The sequence below is a fragment of the Staurois parvus genome, unplaced genomic scaffold, assembly GCF_062004578.1.
Source record: "Staurois parvus isolate SC_StPar_1 unplaced genomic scaffold, SC_StPar_1.0 ptg001076l, whole genome shotgun sequence".
Lineage (NCBI taxonomy): Eukaryota > Metazoa > Chordata > Amphibia > Anura > Ranidae > Staurois > Staurois parvus.
Genome location: NW_028318872.1, coordinates 469,949 through 488,418, shown reverse-complemented (window position 1 = coordinate 488,418; position 18,470 = coordinate 469,949). Strand labels below are relative to the sequence as shown.

At 45.8% G+C, this 18,470-nt stretch overlaps 1 pseudogene across 1 annotated transcript in view; it reads right to left on the bottom strand.

Moving 5' to 3' along the window:
• LOC149440538 (chymotrypsinogen A-like) overlaps window positions 1-16,986 on the bottom strand; it is a 38,923-nt pseudogene extending 21,937 nt beyond the window's left edge. Inside the window, exons 1-6 of the transcript XR_016307581.1 lie at window positions 16,827-16,986; window positions 9,011-9,067; window positions 8,154-8,210; window positions 6,848-6,904; window positions 1,858-1,886; window positions 170-249 (exon numbers count right to left, since the gene is read on the bottom strand). The product of XR_016307581.1 is annotated as a chymotrypsinogen A-like (transcript). The remainder of the gene's footprint in view (window positions 1-169; window positions 250-1,857; window positions 1,887-6,847; window positions 6,905-8,153; window positions 8,211-9,010; window positions 9,068-16,826) is intronic.
• Window positions 16,987-18,470: the final 1,484 nt, after the last annotated feature.

Here is an 18,470-nt window from a genome sequence, read left to right as displayed (position 1 = left end):
ACAGCCGGATACCAAATCACTTAAGTGGCCCTCGCTGTTCAAAAGGTTGAGCCCCCCTGATCTAGCCCTTAAGAAGGGGGATTGACACTGAAATGCATTAGCGTTTAGCTTCCTGTTGTCAACACAACTGTACAGTCTTTGTATTGGAATATCATCATATAAGACTCACGTGATGCCACAGTGGGCAGCGGTGACAACCCAGTGACGGTTAATGAGGGAGCCGCTGCAAAAGGCAAATCCAGCGCTGTCCTGTAAAAGAAACGTCATCAGATTATTGCTTTGTCTACTGATACTTTTACCTTCCCTATGAAGCAAGGCCTTGGCTCAGACCTGAACATCGCAAATTTTGGTTTACAGCACCTGAACAGTCCACAACAAGAAGATGGTTCAGGTGAGATCTCTGTATCGGTGTCTCAATTTCCTGATTGTAGCATTTTAAGAGCATTCTATAGGGTGCAGCTAGGGGCAGGTCCAAGCTATTTTTTGGGGGGTGCTATGTTGGGAGAGTAATACACACAGCATGCTGCCTGCCAAACACTTGCAAGTGAGACCAAAAAAGTAGGCATGGCCAAAAAGTGGGTGTTTCTTTATGGCTTTGGACTTGTAGTGTGTCACCTTCCCCCTTTGTATAAACAAGATAGGACCTTCAAGTACACTGAAGAGTACACCCTCCATCCTCTGGTCACCTGTGTACCCTTTTCTATCTACTGATTACCTCTGTACACCCTCCATCCTCTGGTCACCTCTGCACACCATCCCTCCATCAACTGGTCTCCTCTGAACACTCTCCATCCTCTGGTCACCTCTGCACACCTTCCCTCCATCAACTGGTCACCTCTGCACCCCTTTCCATCCACTGGTTACCTCTGCACACCCTTCATCCTCTGGTCACCTCTGAACACCCTCCATCCTCTGGTCACCTCTGAACACCATTCATCCTCTGGTCACCTCTGAACACCCTCCATCCTCTGGTCACCTCTGCACACCTTCCCTCCATCAACTGGTCATCTCTGCACCCTTTTCCATCCACTGGTTACCTCTGCACACCCTTCATCCTCTGGTCACCTCTGAACACCCTCCATCCTCTGGTCACCTCTGAACACCCTCTATCCTCTGGTCACCTCTGCACACCATCCCTCCATCATCTGGTCTCCTCTGAACCCTTTTGCATCCACTAGTTACCTCTGCACACCCTTCATCCTCTGGTCACCTCTGAACACCATCCATCCTCTGGTCACCTCTGAACACCCTCCCTCCATCAACTGGTCACCTCTGCACCCTTTTCTATACACAGGTGACCTCTGCACACCCTCCATCCTCTGGTCACCTCTGAACACCCTCCATCCTCTGGTCACCTCTGAACACACTTCATCCTCTGGTCACATCTTCACCCTCTCCCTTCATGAACTGCTCACCACTGCACCCTTTTCTATTCACTGGTCACCTCTGCACACCTTACATCCTCTGGTCACCCCTGCAACCCCTCCATCCCCTGTTCAACTCTGCTGTCCCCCTTTTTCTCCACACAGGTGACTTCTGCACCTCCTTCATCCATTGTCACCTCTCCCCCTTCCATCCAATGGTCACCTCTGCACCTACTTCCATCCACTAGTCCTTCCTGCACCCATCACCATGCACTGGTCACGTCTGCACCCCTCCCTTCCTCCACTGGTCACCTCTGCACCTACTACCATCCTCTGGTCAGCTCTGCACCTTATCCATCTACTGGTCACCCCTGTACCCCTGTTATCCACTGGTAAGCTCTGCACCCCATCCATCCAATGGTCACCCCTGTACCCCCTTCACCCAATGGTCAGTTCTGCACCCCATCCATCCACTTGTCACCTCTGTACCCACCTTCACCCACTGTAGCAATATGTTATATGCTGTGTATGGCCTCAAGGGTCTCACTACTTAGATACTGGTACAACTGTGTTATTGCCTCTCTTTGGTTGTAGTTCTAGGGCAGACACATGTATAATGGCAGCTAGGAGCATCTAATAAAATGTCTCCTGTTAACTACAGTGTGTGAGCATCTGAGCAGGATCCACTAACAGAACATGGTGGCAGCTGGGCACTGAACCTCTGAATAGCAAGTCTTCTGTCTACAAATACAGATTGTGTGACACTGGAACTGTACAGAGAATCAGCAACTGTAAGTACAGAGTCCCTATCAGACTGCACTATGGAGAGTGGCCTGAAACCCCCTCAGAGACTGGATGTCACTTCTTCCAATCTCTCACAGACATGGAGACACTGGAAGGAAGAGTTTACTCTGTATGTGGACCTGACAGTGGCACCCAAATATGAGCAGAGGGAAGTAAAGCTGTTTTATTACTTGATTGGGGAAAAAGGCCGAGAACTAGCCGAGACCCTGCTCACAGACAGCATGGCACTGACAGACATACTGCAAGCATTTGATAAGCACTGTGACCCCAAAAAGAATGAGACGGTGGAGAGATACAAGTTCTTCTCAAGGAATCAGGAGATTGGGGACAGTGTGGACAGATATGTGACAGAGCTGAGGAGACTGGCTGCAACCTGTGGATTTGGGGACATCAGGGACTCCCTTATCCGAGACAGGATAGTGTGTGGCATCAGAGACTCTCACCTCAGAGAAAGATTACTGAGGGAGGAAGAGCTGGCGCTGGAGAAATGTATACAAATCTGCAGGGCTGCAGAGCTGACTAAAGACAGGCTGAAGATGATGGAGGGCACCAGTGATGCCTCAGTACATGCAGTATCTGTGAAAGGCAGAGCAAGGTCCAGGCTCCCTGTGAGCTCAGTCCAGTGTAAATACTGTGGCAAAAGACATGAAAGAGACAAAGAGAAATGTCCAGCGTATGGGGAGTCCTGCAGGACTTGTGGCAAGATGAACCACTTTTCAGCTGTGTGCAGATTCAAAACCAGCAAACAGTACAGACAAGTCCACACAGTGACCCAGGACACAGACGAGGACAGCACAGAGGGCATCACATGGCTGCAGCTGCAGTCTGCAACAGAGAACGTCAATGTAGTCAAACAGCCAGTAGCCAATGAGGCAAAGCAGCTCTTTGCCATATTTATGGTGGATGAACAGCCCATAAGATTTCAGCTGGATTGTGGAGCAAGTTGCAATGTCATTCCATTTACTCTGCTTAACAAACAGGTTCCCATTGAGCCCACTGATAAGGTACTGGTCATGTACAACAAAAGTGTTCTGAAACCCATGGGAACATGCAAGCTAAAATTAAGAAATCCACGTAACAGAAAGAGTTACAGAGTAGACGTACAAGGACTCTCCTACCAACTGCAGGTCAACTACTAAAGCCAAAGCTTGTGGGCAATGTTAAAGCCAAACTAACGAAGAATCAAGATAGGCAAGCTTTCTATTATAATAAATCTGCAAAAGATCTGCCTGTTCTCCAGAGCAATGACAATGTACGGATTCAGCCAATAGGCCAATATGACAAACACTGGAAAAAAGCGAAGGTTGTACAGAAATTGGGACCACGGTCCTATGAAATTATAACAGAGGAAGGAAGAAGATGGAGGAGAAATCGGAGACATCTGAGAAAAACACAAGAAGGAGATGATACAGGGCCCTGGGAACAGTATATGGACACTCAAAGCGATGAGACTATGAATACCAGCAACAAAGAAACAGGAACTGCTGAGGAGCATAGGGAGGTCTCTAGGCAGAGAGAGACAGTCCCAGAAAATAGACTGCCAGAATCAGAAGAACACCAAGATTTCTGTGAAGAAACCTCATATGTTACGCGAGCTGGCAGAACAATCAGAAAGCCGGCTCACCTCAAGGATTATATCTAATTTATAGCTATGTTCTACTTCACCATTTTGTGTTTGTTATATTTCATTGTTCTTTTATTTAAAAGAGAAAGGATGTAGCGATATGTTATATGCTGTGTATGGCCTCTAGGGGTCTCACTACTTAGATACGGTACAACTGTGTTATTGCCTCTCTTTGGTTGTAGTTCTAGGGCAGACACATGTATAATGGCAGCTAGGAGCACCTAAATAAATGTCTCCTGTTAACTACAGTGTGTGAGCACCTGAGCAGGATCCACTAACAGAACACCCACTAGTCACCTTATCATCCCCTCCATCCATTGATCACCGCTCATGCTCCAGGGGGCCCAGGCAGCAAGAAGAACAGAGACAGGATGGTTGTATTATCCTGCAGCAGCTAAAAGCCTGCTTCTCCCTCTCCTGCCCACATTCAGCTCCTGCAGGTACATACAGCTGATCAGGTCTAGTAAATGCTGCCCCCACCACCCCTCCTGTCCCTGTTCCTATTGCTGCCCAGGCCCCCATGTGCTCCCCCCCCCCCTTCTCCTGAAGCACTGCCCACTTCCCTCCACTCATGCTGGCTGCTGCAGGGAGAGCAGGGGCAGGGGCTGGTAAATATGTCAGTTACTAGCCCCTTCCTTTTCTTAATGAACACAGTGAGTGATTGGTACTGATTACTCTCTTCACTCATTACTACACTTCAGTTTGTGAACAAACAGGAAGCCGCTCAGCACAGAGCACTTCCCAGTCATTCACTGTGCAGTGCTGCTGAAGCTGCAGAGAAAAGGATGGAGGAATATCAAAAGTGAGATATCAGGGGTCTGGTTAGACCCCTGATATTTCAACAAGCCCCCAAAATGACTGCTAAAAATATTGTTAAAAATAAAGTAAACAATTATAAAATAAAGTGTAAAAAATAATAAAAACAAAACTACTGCCACCATCCACTACCCTACTGACACCAACCTCTGCCCCACTGACAGCCCACTGCCCTGCCCCCTACTGACCCTGGGCCCTCAGGCAGTGCCCGAGTGCTCGAATGGTCAGTCTGCCCCTGCTACTGACCAATCCCACTGCCCTACTGGCACTGCCCACTGCTCTAGGGACTGACACATTTAAGATAGGCTAAGTTTATATTTTTACAGCAACATTTTTTTATTATATTTTAAGATTTCCTTACTATTTATTAGGCCTTGCTAATTAAAGCAGAACTACACTGTATCTGAGCACCTCAAACCAAAGCAAACTCTCCCATCCATCCATGTCTCCATCCATCCATGTCTCCATCTATCTATGCTTTATTTTATTTTGCTCCATCCACTGCTCTCCCCCCTCCATCCACTGGTCAACTCTGCTCTCCCCCCCTTTCCAGCCACAGGTCACCTGTTCTCATCACCCTCCTTCCAGCCACAGATCACCACTTCTCTCCACCTTCCTTCCAGCCACAGGTCACCTCTGCTCTCCCCCTCCTTCTAATGGTCACCTCTGCTCTCCCCCCTCCATCCACTGGTCACTTCTGCTTTCCCCCCTCCTTCTAATGGTCTCCTCTGCTCTCCCTCCTCCATCCACTGATCACCTCTGCTCTCCCCCCTCCATCCACTGGTCACCTCTGCTCTCCCTCCTCCATCCACTGGTCACCTCTGCTCTTCCCCTCCTTCCAGCCACAGGGAACCTCTTCTCTCCATCTTCCTTCCAGCCACAGGTCACCTCTGTTCTCTACCCTCCTTCCAGCCAAAGGTCACCTCTGCTTTCCATTATCCTTCCAGCCACAGGTCACCTCTGCTCTCCCCCTCCTTACAGTCACAGGTCACCTCTGCTCTCCACCCTCCTTCCAGCCACTGGTCACCTCTGCTCTCCACCCTCCTTCCAGCCACAGGTCACCTCTGCTCTCCACCCTCCTTCCAGCCACAGGTCACCTCTGCTCTCCACCCTCCTTCCAGCCACAGGTCTCCTCTGCCCTCCACCCTCCTTCCAGCCACAGGTCACCTCTTCACTCCACCCTCCTTCCAGCCACAGGTCACCTCTGCTCTCCCTCCTCCATCCACTGGATACTTCTGCTCTCCATCATCCTTCCAGCCACAGGTCACCTCTGCTCTCCCCCTCCTTACAGCCACAGGTCACCTCTACTCTCCCCCTCCTTTCAGCCATAGGTCACCTCTGCTCTCCACCCTCCTTCCAGCCACAGGTCACCTCTGCTCTCCACCCTCCTTCCAGCCACAGGTCACCTCTGCTCTCCACCCTCCTTCTAGCCACAGGTCACCTCTTCTCTCCACCCTCCTTCCAGCCACAGGTCACCTCTGCTGTCCACCCTCCTTCCAGCCACAGGTCACCTCTGCTCTCCCTCCTCCATCCGCTGGTCACCTCTGCTCTCCATCATCCTTCCAGCCACAGGTCACCTCTGCTCTCCCCCTCCTTACAGCCACAAGTCACCTCTGATCTCCACCATCCTTCCAGCCACAGGTCACCTCTGCTCTCCCCCTCCTTACAGCCACAAGTCACCTCTGATCTCCACCATCCTTCCAGCCACAGGTCACCTCTGATCTCCACCATCATTCCAGCCACAGGTCACCTCTGATCTCCACCCTCCATCCAGTCACAGGTCACCTCTTCTCTCTCCCTCCTTCCAGCCACAGGTCACCTCTGATCTCCACCCTCCTTCCAGCCACAGGTCACCTCTGCTCTCCACCCTCCTTCCAGCCACAGGTCACCTCTGCTCTCTCCCTCCTTCCAGCCACAGGTCACCTCTGCTCTCCACCCTCCTTCCATCCACAGGTCACCTCTGCTCTCTCCCTCCTTCCAGCCACAGGTCATCTCTGCTCTCCACCCTCCTTCCAGCCACAGGTCACCTCTGCTCTCTCCCTCCTTCCAGCCATAGGTCACCTCTGCTCTCCACCCCCACTTTCCAGCTGACACAAATAAATATAGGTAAGTCTATAGATCTTTTTTTATACACTTTCTGTATTGTAACTTAATGGAACTCAGAAATAAGGCATAAGACATGTTGGCCGTACCTGCACAGACACCTGCCAAGGCCAAGACCCAGAGACGGCGGTCTCACCATTAATAATCCTGGCATAGTTGGAGATAACGGGCTTGATGTCGGGAACACCACAGCCTGAGGAAAAGGTACATTTATACAGTTTATAAAATATACTACAGTATTGTACAATATATTTAAGTTTTAAGTATATTTTAATCTTCATCTTGCCTACAGGTCACCTCTGCTTTCCACCCTCCTTCCAGCCACAGGTCACCTCTGCTCTCCACCCTCCTTCCAGCCACAGGTCACCTCTGCTCTCTCCCTCCTTCCAGCCACAGGTCATCTCTGCTCTCCACCCTCCTTCCAGCCACAGGTCACCTCTGCTCTCTCCCTCCTTCCAGCCACAGGTCATCTCTGCTCTCCACCCTCCTTCCAGCCACAGGTCACCTCTGCTCTCTCCCTCCTTCCAGCCATAGGTCACCTCTGCTCTCCACCCTCCTTCCAGCCACAGGTCACCTCTGCTCTCCACCCTCCTTCCAGCCACAGGTCACCTCTGCTCTCCACCCTCCTTCTAGCCACAGGTCACCTCTTCTCTCCACCCTCCTTCCAGCCACAGGTCACCTCTGCTGTCCACCCTCCTTCCAGCCACAGGTCACCTCTGCTCTCCCTCCTCCATCCGCTGGTCACCTCTGCTCTCCATCATCCTTCCAGCCACAGGTCACCTCTGCTCTCCCCCTCCTTACAGCCACAAGTCACCTCTGATCTCCACCATCCTTCCAGCCACAGGTCACCTCTGATCTCCACCATCCTTCCAGCCACAGGTCACCTCTGATCTCCACCCTCCATCCAGTCACAGGTCACCTCTTCTCTCTCCCTCCTTCCAGCCACAGGTCACCTCTGCTTTCCACCCTCCTTCCAGCCACAGGTCACCTCTGCTCTCCACCCTCCTTCCAGCCACAGGTCACCTCTGCTCTCTCCCTCCTTCCAGCCACAGGTCACCTCTGCTCTCCACCCTCCTTCCAGCCACAGGTCACCTCTGCTCTCTCCCTCCTTCCAGCCACAGGTCACCTCTGCTCTCCACCCTCCTTCCATCCACAGGTCACCTCTGCTCTCTCCCTCCTTCCAGCCACAGGTCATCTCTGCTCTCCACCCTCCTTCCAGCCACAGGTCACCTCTGCTCTCTCCCTCCTTCCAGCCATAGGTCACCTCTGCTCTCCACCCCCACTTTCCAGCTGACACAAATAAATATAGGTAAGTCTATAGATCTTTTTTTATACACTTTCTGTATTGTAACTTAATGGAACTCAGAAATAAGGCATAAGACATGTTGGCCGTACCTGCACAGACACCTGCCAAGGCCAAGACCCAGAGACGGCGGTCTCACCATTAATAATCCTGGCATAGTTGGAGATAACGGGCTTGATGTCGGGAACACCACAGCCTGAGGAAAAGGTACATTTATACAGTTTATAAAATATACTACAGTATTGTACAATATATTTAAGTTTTAAGTATATTTTAATCTTCATCTTGCCTACAGGTCACCTCTGCTTTCCACCCTCCTTCCAGCCACAGGTCACCTCTGCTCTCCACCCTCCTTCCAGCCACAGGTCACCTCTGCTCTCTCCCTCCTTCCAGCCACAGGTCATCTCTGCTCTCCACCCTCCTTCCAGCCACAGGTCACCTCTGCTCTCTCCCTCCTTCCAGCCACAGGTCATCTCTGCTCTCCACCCTCCTTCCAGCCACAGGTCACCTCTGCTCTCTCCCTCCTTCCAGCCATAGGTCACCTCTGCTCTCCACCCTCCTTCCAGCCACAGGTCACCTCTGCTCTCTCCCTCCTTCCAGCCACAGGTCTTCTCTGCTCTCCACCCTCCTTCCAGCCACAGGTCACCTCTGCTCTCTCCCTCCTTCCAGCCATAGGTCACCTCTGCTCTCCACCCTCCTTCCAGCCACAGGTCACCTCTGCTCTCTCCCTCCTTCCAGCCACAGGTCTTCTCTGCTCTCCACCCTCCTTCCAGCCACAGGTCACCTCTGCTCTCTCCCTCCTTCCAGCCATAGGTCACCTCTGCTCTCCACCCCCACTTTCCAGCTGACACAAATAAATATAGGTAAGTCTATAGATCTTTTTTTATACTTTTTCTGTATTGTAACTTAATGGAACTCAGAAATAAGGCATAAGACATGTTGGCCGTACCTGCACAGACACCTGCCAAGGCCAAGACCCAGAGACGGCGGTCTCACCATTAATAATCCTGGCATAGTTGGAGATAACGGGCTTGATGTCGGGAACACCGCAGCCTGAGTAAAAGGTACATTTATACAGTTTATAAAATATACTACAGTATTGTACAATATATTTAAGTTTTAAGTATATTTTAATCTTCATCTTGCCTACTTCCGCTCACAATAATTTTTTTTTTTAAATTTTGTACTTTAATGTTTCAACTTCCCAGCCAAATCTTCCTTAACCACCTCAACTCATGTGATTGCTCATACAATGAGGATACCAGCAATGCTTTGAACTGTCATGAATGAGTTTCATTCACGATAGCTGTGAATGGCTATAGGTGATCACAAGGTAAAGGTAAAGGGTGCTGTGACTGGCTCACCCACATGGAAGGAGAAATATATTTCCAATATATTTAGAAAAAAAAAGTATATATGTGACATATATTTACAACATATTATCCTACGCTGTGAATGGCTATAGGTGATCACAAGGTAAAGGGTGCTGTGATTGGCTGTCAGGGTCCTGTCCATGGCAGGAGTTCTGGAAGGCATTTCTGCCAGTACTCTACATGGCCGCAGAAGTACACATCAGCCTCAGTCTGGTGCCAGACGGTCTTTATAAGGAGGCTCATCACTTCCTCCAGTTGCTGGATGATCTCTAGCTCCCTGTGCCCTGTTCCTGGTTCCTGGTCCCTGTGATTCTGACCTGTGAGTTCCTGTTACCGACTCAGCTTGCTCCTGGACCCGTCTACTCTGCCTTACCCCTGATCTGACCACGGCTTGGCTTACGGATTCTCTCTCTCTCTCTCTCTCTCGCTCCTCTGTGAATGACCTCGGCTATCCCATCTGACTATGACCGCTCTGATTCCCACCCGGTACCTGACCTTGGCTTGAACCGACTACCCAGCAAACATCCAAATCCTGGAAGGGCTTGCATACCACGCACAGGCGCCTCCTGTCTGCAGACCTATCTCCGTGCATCAGCTGTGCTTCTGAGGGGACCACCAACCAGCACTCCCACAGGCGACCTGTGCAAATTTGGGCCAGACGCCCGCTGTCCCACTCTCAGGGGAGTCCGGAACTTAGACACAAGGGAAGCCCTCTCTCCATTGGCCTCCATCACCAGGTACGTGATACTGGCTCACCCACATAGAAGAGAAATATATTTCCAGTATACAGTATTTAGAAAAACAAAATGATGTATGTGAGATATATTTACAACATATTGAGTACGCTAATAACGCTTTAACATGTATTTTTAAAAAAAATTTAATTGAAATATATTTTCTAAAGGCATATATTTAAAAATATATATTTTTAAAAATAAATAAAAATATAAAAAAGTAATTTTAACAATTATTTTTCCATATATTTGTTCCAAAATATATTCCGAGATTCCAAAACTGTAGATTAAATATATTTTCAAAGACATATATTTGAAAATGTATTTTTCATATATTTTTTAATATATAAATAATGCATTTCAACATACAGTATATATATTTTATGTACTTATATAGCGCCATCCATTTATGCAGCACTTTACATATATATATTGTACATTCACATCAGTCCCCGCCCCCGAGGGGCGTACAATCTAAGGTCCCTAACTCACATCCATACATACACATACTAGGGACAATTTAGACAGGAGCCAATTCACCTCCCAGCATGTCTTTTGAGTGTGGGAGGAAGCCAGAGTACCTGGAGGAAACCCACGCAAGCACAGGGAGAACATGCAAACTCCAGGCAGGAGGTGCCATGGTCAGAAATCGAACCCATGACCCATTTACTGCAAGGCAGATGTGCTAACCACTAAGCCACTGTGCCGCCCTACATATACAGTTGCAAGAAAAAGTATGTGAACCCCTTGGGATTACGTGGAGTTTTGCATGAATTGGGCATAAAATGTGCTCTGAACGTCATCTAAGTCACAACAATAGAAGAACACAGTCTGCTGAACATAATGCTACACAAACATTAGATGTTGCCATGGTTTAATTGCACATAACATGTAAACATTCACAGTGCAGGGAGGAAAAAGTATGTGAGGTCCTAGCTTAATGACTTCTCCCAGAGCTAATTGGAGCCAGGAGTGAGCCAACCTTGGCTCCAATCAGTGTGATGATATTGGATGTGTTGCTGACAGCTGTCCTGCCCTTAAAAAACACACACCTGTTTTGGGTTTACCGGTTTCAAGAAGCACTGTCTGATGTGAACCATGCCTCGCAGAAAAGAGCTCTCAGAAGACCTACGATCAAGAATTGTTGACTTGCAAGAAGCTGGAAAGGGTTACAAAAGTATCTCCAAAAGCCTTGATGTTCATGTGTCCACGGTAAGACAGACTGTCTACAAATGGAGAAAGTTTAGCACTGTTGCTACTCTCCCTAGACGTGGTCGTCCTGTAAAAATGACTGCAAGAGCACAGCGCAGAATGCTGCATGAGGTAAAGAAGAATCCCAGAGTGTCAGCTAAAGACCTACAGAAATCTCTGGCACATGCTAACATTTTTGTTGACACATCTACAATAAGGAAAACATTAAACAAGAATGGAGTACATGGGAGGACACCACGGAGGAAGCCATTGCTGTCCAAAAGGAATATTGCAGCACGTTTGAAGTTTGCAAAAGAGCGCCTGGATGTTCCACAGCACTACTGGCAAAATATATTGTGGACAGATGAAACCAAGATTGAGTTGTTTGGGAAGAACACACAACACTATGTGTGGAGAAAAAAAGGCCCAGCACACCAACATCAAAACCTCATCCCCACTGTAAAACATGGCGGAGGGAGCATCATGGTTTGGGGCTGCTTTGCTGCCTCAGGGCCTGGACGGATTGTTGTCATTGATGGGAAAATGAATTCCAGAGTTTTTTTTTTTTTTTTATTCAAATATTTATTAAATTTTCACATTTATAATTACATATAAAAAGAGAAAGGAAAAAAGAAAAAAAGAAAAAAAAAACAGGGGAACATGAAAGAAGAGCATAATGCATTTCATCTACATTCTCATATAATATTTTTACTCTTATTTTCTTTCTGTTACCTCCTTTTTCTTCCTTTCCCTTCCCTCTACCCTTATGCCCTACCCCATCCCTCCTCCCTCCCACTCTGCATTTTTCTCTTACTTCCATCTATATAAAATTAAGAATCTTCTCCTGGCATTTCTTCATATATATTCCTATGGTGTACAAAATCTTCCCATTTTTCCCATCTCCTGTTATATATCTCCATCTTATCTTCCTGGGTATAGTATAGTTTCTCCATCCTACTAATCTGATTTACTCTTTCTACCCAATCCTTCTCTTTCGGAACTTCCAAGCTATGCCAGAATTTGGGTATCAACCCCTTCGCTGCGTTCACAAAGTACCATATACCCGAGTTTTTATATTTATTCACTGGTAAATCTGTTTTATGTAGTAAACACACTTGTGGGTCTAATCCTATCTTTATTCCTGAGATTTTCTCAATTAAGTTGACTGTTATCTTCCAAAAATTTTGTATCCTTGGGCACTCCCACCAGATGTGAAACCATGTACCAATCTTTCCACAACCACGCCAACACTCTTGTGTTTTCTCTATATCTATTTTGTGCTCTAGAATTGGTGTAATGTGCCATCTTACTAAACTTTTATAGTTTACCTCCACCTCTCTCATACTAGTGTTCTCGTGCGTGAGTCTATATATCTTCCTCTGTTTATCCTCATCTATCTCCACTCCTAAATCCCTTTCCCATTTTTCTATATAGCTTGGTTTTAATTCCGTAGCTAACTCGGTAAGAATTTTATAAATTTTTGCCGTGCCCCGTTTTCCGTCTCCCCGTGATTCCAGTAACCTCTCAAACATGTTCCACTCCTTTCTCCCTCTTATGGGTTTCGGAAGACTCTCAACAAAGTGATTTAATTGGTGATATTTCCACTCATCAATCTTAATAAAAAGTTCCCTTCCACTCTTTTTTAAGTCTTTCAATGTTTTCAACTTCTTTCCGTCCATAATATCTCTTAGTTGAATGTCTTCCTTTTTAATCCATTTTCCCATACTCCCTTCAATACCTGGTGGGAAGTATTCTATATTCCTTAGTGACATTAATTGTGAATTAAAATCCCAGTGCATATACTTGTGTAAATTATCCCAAACCCTTAAAACGTTCAATGTAAACACGCTCGTGGTTTCTTTTAAACCTCTATATTGTGTTGGTGCCCATATGTTTCTACTCAGGTCAACTCCGCTCAAGTCATTCTCTATCTTTACCCATCTTTTCCCCCTTTTATTGTGTGTCCAATCATAAATTCTTGCTAAAACTACAGCATTATAGTATCTCCCAAAGTCTGGCACTCCCAGTCCCCCTCTCTCTTTTCGTCTACTTATCAAATCATACGATATTCTAGGTTTTTTATTTTTCCATATAAATTTTGTTATCATCCTTTTAATTTCTTTAAAAAATGCTTCTGGGAGTTTTATTGGGATCATTTGATATTTATACAAAACTTTGGGTACAATTATCATTTTTATCAGATTTATTCGTCCTAACCAGGAGGGGATTCCTCCTCCCAATTTCTTCAGTTCCTCCTTAATCTCGTTTAAAAGGGAAATATAATTTAATTTATACAATTTTGAATATGAAGCAGAAAGTTTGACTCCTAAATATTTTATCTCTCTATCTCTCCATGTAAAAGGGAATTCTTTTTTTATCTTTTCTTTCTCACCATTCGGGAGATTTATATTCAAGATCTCAGTTTTTGTCAGGTTGATTTTTAGGTTTGATATTTCTCCATATTCCTTTAAGCTTTTCATTAAATTCGGGAGTGTTATCCTAGGATTACCCACATAGAACAACAGATCGTCTGCAAAAGCTGCCACCTTATGTTCCGTTTCCCCTATTTGTATTCCCTTTATATCTGCATTCCTCCTAATTGTTTCTAGTAAGGGTTCCAATGTTAACACATACAACAAAGGGGACAGTGGACATCCCTGTCTAGTGCCATTTGACATCCTTATAGGTGCCGATTTTTCACCATTGACCAAAATAACCGCGGATGGCATTTTATACAATTTTCCTATCCATTCCCTCATTCTACTACCTACCCCCATGATCTCTAGGGTGTCCATCATAAAGCTCCAGTTTACTCTATCAAAAGCTTTTTCAGCGTCGATCGAGAGAATCACTGCCGGGGTTTTCCCTTTCTTAGCTTTCTGGATCAACAACAGAGTTCTAATTCCGTTATCTCTACCCTCCCTCCCTGACACAAAGCCAACCTGATCTCCCTGGATCCATTCTGGCATTAAGTCTTTGATCCTATTTGCTAAGACCTTCGCATATAACTTTGTATCTACATTTAGGAGTGCAATTGGCCTATAACTTGAACATTGAGTAGGATCCTTCCCTTCCTTGTGTATAAGTGTTACATGAGCTTGTAGGGATTCCTGTCTAATCTCCATTTCTCCCCCCAGGGCATTCATATATTCCTTCAACTTTGGTATCAATAGTTCACTATATTTTTTATAGTACCTCACGGTGTATCCGTCCGGGCCAGGACTTTTCCCCACCTTAGTGTCTTTTAGTGCTATTTTTATTTCCTCCTGTGTGATTTCTAATTCCAGGGATTTCAATAGATCTTTATCTATCCTTGGTAGTTCTGCATTTTTTAGATATGCCTTTCTTTTTTCTCTATTCTCATTTTCACTATTATTTACTAAGTTTTGAGACTTAATATTATACAACTTATTGTAATACTCCTCAAACACCTTCCCAATCTCTTTAGTAGAGTGAGCCATTTCTCCCTTGGGGTTTCTTATTTTTTCTATGTAATTTCTAGTTTTCTTTTTTCTCAGGGCCTTCATTATATATTTTCCTGGACGATCTCCCCATCTGTACCTCTCCACTGCAACTTTATTAAGTACTCTCCTCATCTCTTCTTCCATTAATATCTCCAATTCTTTCTTCTTTCCTATTATCTTCTGTCTTATCTCACATGTTATTCTGTTTTTATGGATCTGTTCCAGGTCATTTATATCTTTTAAGAGCCCTGTCATTTTCTTACTCCTTTCTCTTTTCTTTTTTGCTCCTAACGCAATCAATATACCCCTAATATATACCTTATGGGACTCCCAGACAGTGGCCATTGAGACATCTCCTGTTTCATTCTCCTGAAAATATCTTTCCATTTCTCGTCTGATCTGCTGATCGATCTCTTGATCTAATAGAAGGGCCTCGTTTAATCTCCATCCCACCCCCCTTGTCAGTTGTCTCCCCCATCTCACCTTCATTATAACTGGGGCATGGTCTGAGAGAGTCATTGTCTCTATTTCTACTTTGGCCACCCTCTCGATAAGTTGATGTTCTACCATTATATAGTCCAGTCTTGAATAAATCTCGTGTGCATTAGAGAAGAAAGTATAGTCTTTTTCCTTTCCATGCATTATCCTCCATATATCCACTAGTTGCCCTTCATATATCTCCTTCTTCAAAGTCTTCATAGACCTACCTCCCTCTCGTTGCACACGAGATGTTGTATCCATCTGTGGATCTAGACATAAATTCAAGTCTCCCGCCATTATCAGTCTTCCCTTTTTAAAGTCCCTCAATTTTCTTAATATCCCTTTCAGGTATACCTCCGGTCTCTTATTTGGGCAATAAATATTCGCCACTGTACACTCTATTTCCTGTAATCTGCCCCTCAGAAACAAGAATCTCCCCTCAGGATCTGTCTCTCTCTCTTCCACCTCCCACCTTACGTTTTTAGCGAACCCAATTGCCACCCCTTTGGCTCTCTTAATTGGGGAGTCTGCATAAAACCATGTTGGATAGTTTCTAGTATTTAATTTGATATTTGACTTAATCTCAAAATGCGTCTCCTGTAAAAAAACTACCGAGGCTTCTCTGTGTTGTAACTCCTTAAATAGCTTAAATCTCTTCCCAGGACTATTCAACCCTTTTACATTATATGTTATAAATTTTATATCTTCCATAATTCTTGAGTACATCTCGTCCCTATGCAGAGTATTTTTAAAACCTTCCCCCTATACCATCTTTTACCTCCTCCCCCCCCCTTACCCTCCCTCTTCACCTCCCCCCTCCCCTGGCCCTCCCTCCTCCCTCCCCCCTCGAACCCCCCCCTCCCATCAGGCCTATTTTTTACCATCTAATCCTTTGTGAGCTTACTGTCACATTTGGATCTTGGCCCTGAGGTTGAACTCTAACCTTGTACGGTTCACCGTCCCTCCATTTCCCTCAATGTTCCCCTTTCTATCCCTTCTTTATTCTTTCTTCTAATTTGCTGCCATTGCTCTTTTCCCTCGACGTTTTCCCCTCCCTCAACCTCCCAGCCTGGAACCTCTACTTTTTGAATGTTAAGTTTGTCAAAAAAGTCTCTCAAATCCTCAGGAAATCTCAGGTATGCAGTAACTCCATTCTTCCATCCGATTAGACACATTGAGCCGCTCCATCTATACTGTATGTTTTGTTTTTTCATCTGTTCTATTAAGGGTCTCAGTGATCTCTTTCTCCATAATGTCTCAGGTGTCAAGTCTGCAAAGATTTGTATATTTTTCCCTTCATACTCAATATTATATCTTCCTTTTGTCTTCTTCCATATTTCTTCTCTCTCTCCAATTTTATTAAATTGAACCACTACATCTCTCGGTCTCTCTTCCGCCCGATCTCGTTGGGCCTTTCCTGATCTATATATATTGTCCAATATGCATGTCTCTGTTCTAGGTCTACCCATAATGGAGTTTAAGATTTTTTGTATCGTCTCTCTTAATTCTTTATCTTGTATAAGCTCCGGAATTCCTTTTATCCTGAGATTTTTTTTCCTGTGTATGTTACCTTGTATCTCCAGTTTATATCCCAGTTTTTTTTGTTCTTGCCTAATCTCTAGTATCTGATTATTCAGTTCAGAAAGAGTTTGAGCATGTTTATTGATTTTTTCTTCTGTATCTTCTACTCTAGTCAAGAGATGACCCAGATCTTTCCGAATAATTCCCATTTCCTGTTTAATTGATTTTTCCAAATTTTTAAACATTTCCGCCATTTCCTTTTTATTTGGGATTTGTAGTTCTCCTTCATTTTCCTTTGACTCTATTTCTCCTGATATTTGTTGATTATTATCCATTTCTACTGGAGATCTGGCGCTTTTATCCATACTGTTCTCCATTATACTTTTTTCACCTGCCCCCTGAGTTCTTTCTGGGGTCACGTTACCTTGAGATGTAAATTTTCTAATTGTTCCTGATTGGGCGTGTTTAGGGGCATTCCCTTTACTATTTTTGCTCTTCATATTTTTAACTGTATCCGAGTTCTCTTTTTAAACTTTAAGATATATACTAATAATAAGTCCTTTAGGTAAATTCTACTTTCTTCAAGCTATTTGGTGGTTCCCCCTTTTTCTCTATATATATTTCTTCTGCCACACCAAGAAGCTATCCATAAACAGATTTAATATATAGTCCAGATAGTCTCACTCACCCTCCTTCCCGCTGCTTCGTTCCAGTGAGGCTGTCAGCATTCTGGTGTGGCTCTGCTCCTTTTCCCTTCAGCTCAGGAGGGGAGGGGGGGGGAGAGGGGTTAGTAGAGGAGGGGGGGGAGAGGTGAAGGGGGGGTTTTCCGAGGCTCTTTTTCTTCTCTCTCTCTCCGTTTCTCTCGTGGGTACCGACGGTCATGTAAATCTCTCTGCCCGAGCGGCTTCAGTTTCAAAGGAAGCCAGCCGTTTCTCTCTCCCTCCTCTTCTGTTGGGTCGGAAAGCCGGGGTCTCCCTCTGCTTCAGGAAGCCGGCCGGCTTCTCCGTCTCCCAGTACTGCCCTTCGGCGGGTCACGTGACCACCTCCCGTCACCCGCACTCCCAGCAGTCAGAGGTGAGAGATTCCCAGCCGTCTCACCGTCCAGAACTCCCGCAGCTCCGTCTCCTCCACTTCACTCTCAGGACCCCCCCTCTGCCGTAAGATCTCAGGCGGGGAGTTTAGCAGCTTCCATGGGGAACGTTAAGGGAAGGAGGGCGGTTATCCTGCGGAGAGCGCTCACATCGCTCTCTCTCACACCGCCACGATTAGGCTCCTCCCTCGGAAATGTCGGAATCATGAATTCCAGAGTTTATCAAGACATTTTGCAGGAAAACGTACGACCATCTGTCTGCCAACTGAAGCTCCGCAGAGGATGGGTGATGCAACAGGACAATGACCCAAAGCATACAAGTCATTCAACAAAACAATGGCTGCAACAGCACAGAATACACCTTCTGGAGTGGCCCAGTCAGGGTCCTGACCTCAACCCAATTGAAACGCTGTGGCATGACCTTAAGAGAGCGATTCACACCAGATATCCCAAGAATATTGCTACACTGAAACAGTTTTGTGAAGAGGAGTGGTCCAAAATTACTCCAGATCGTTGTGCAGGTCTGATCTGCAACTACAGGAAACGTTTGGTTGAGGTTATTGCTGCCAAAGGAGGGTCAACCAGGTATTAAGTCCAAAGGTT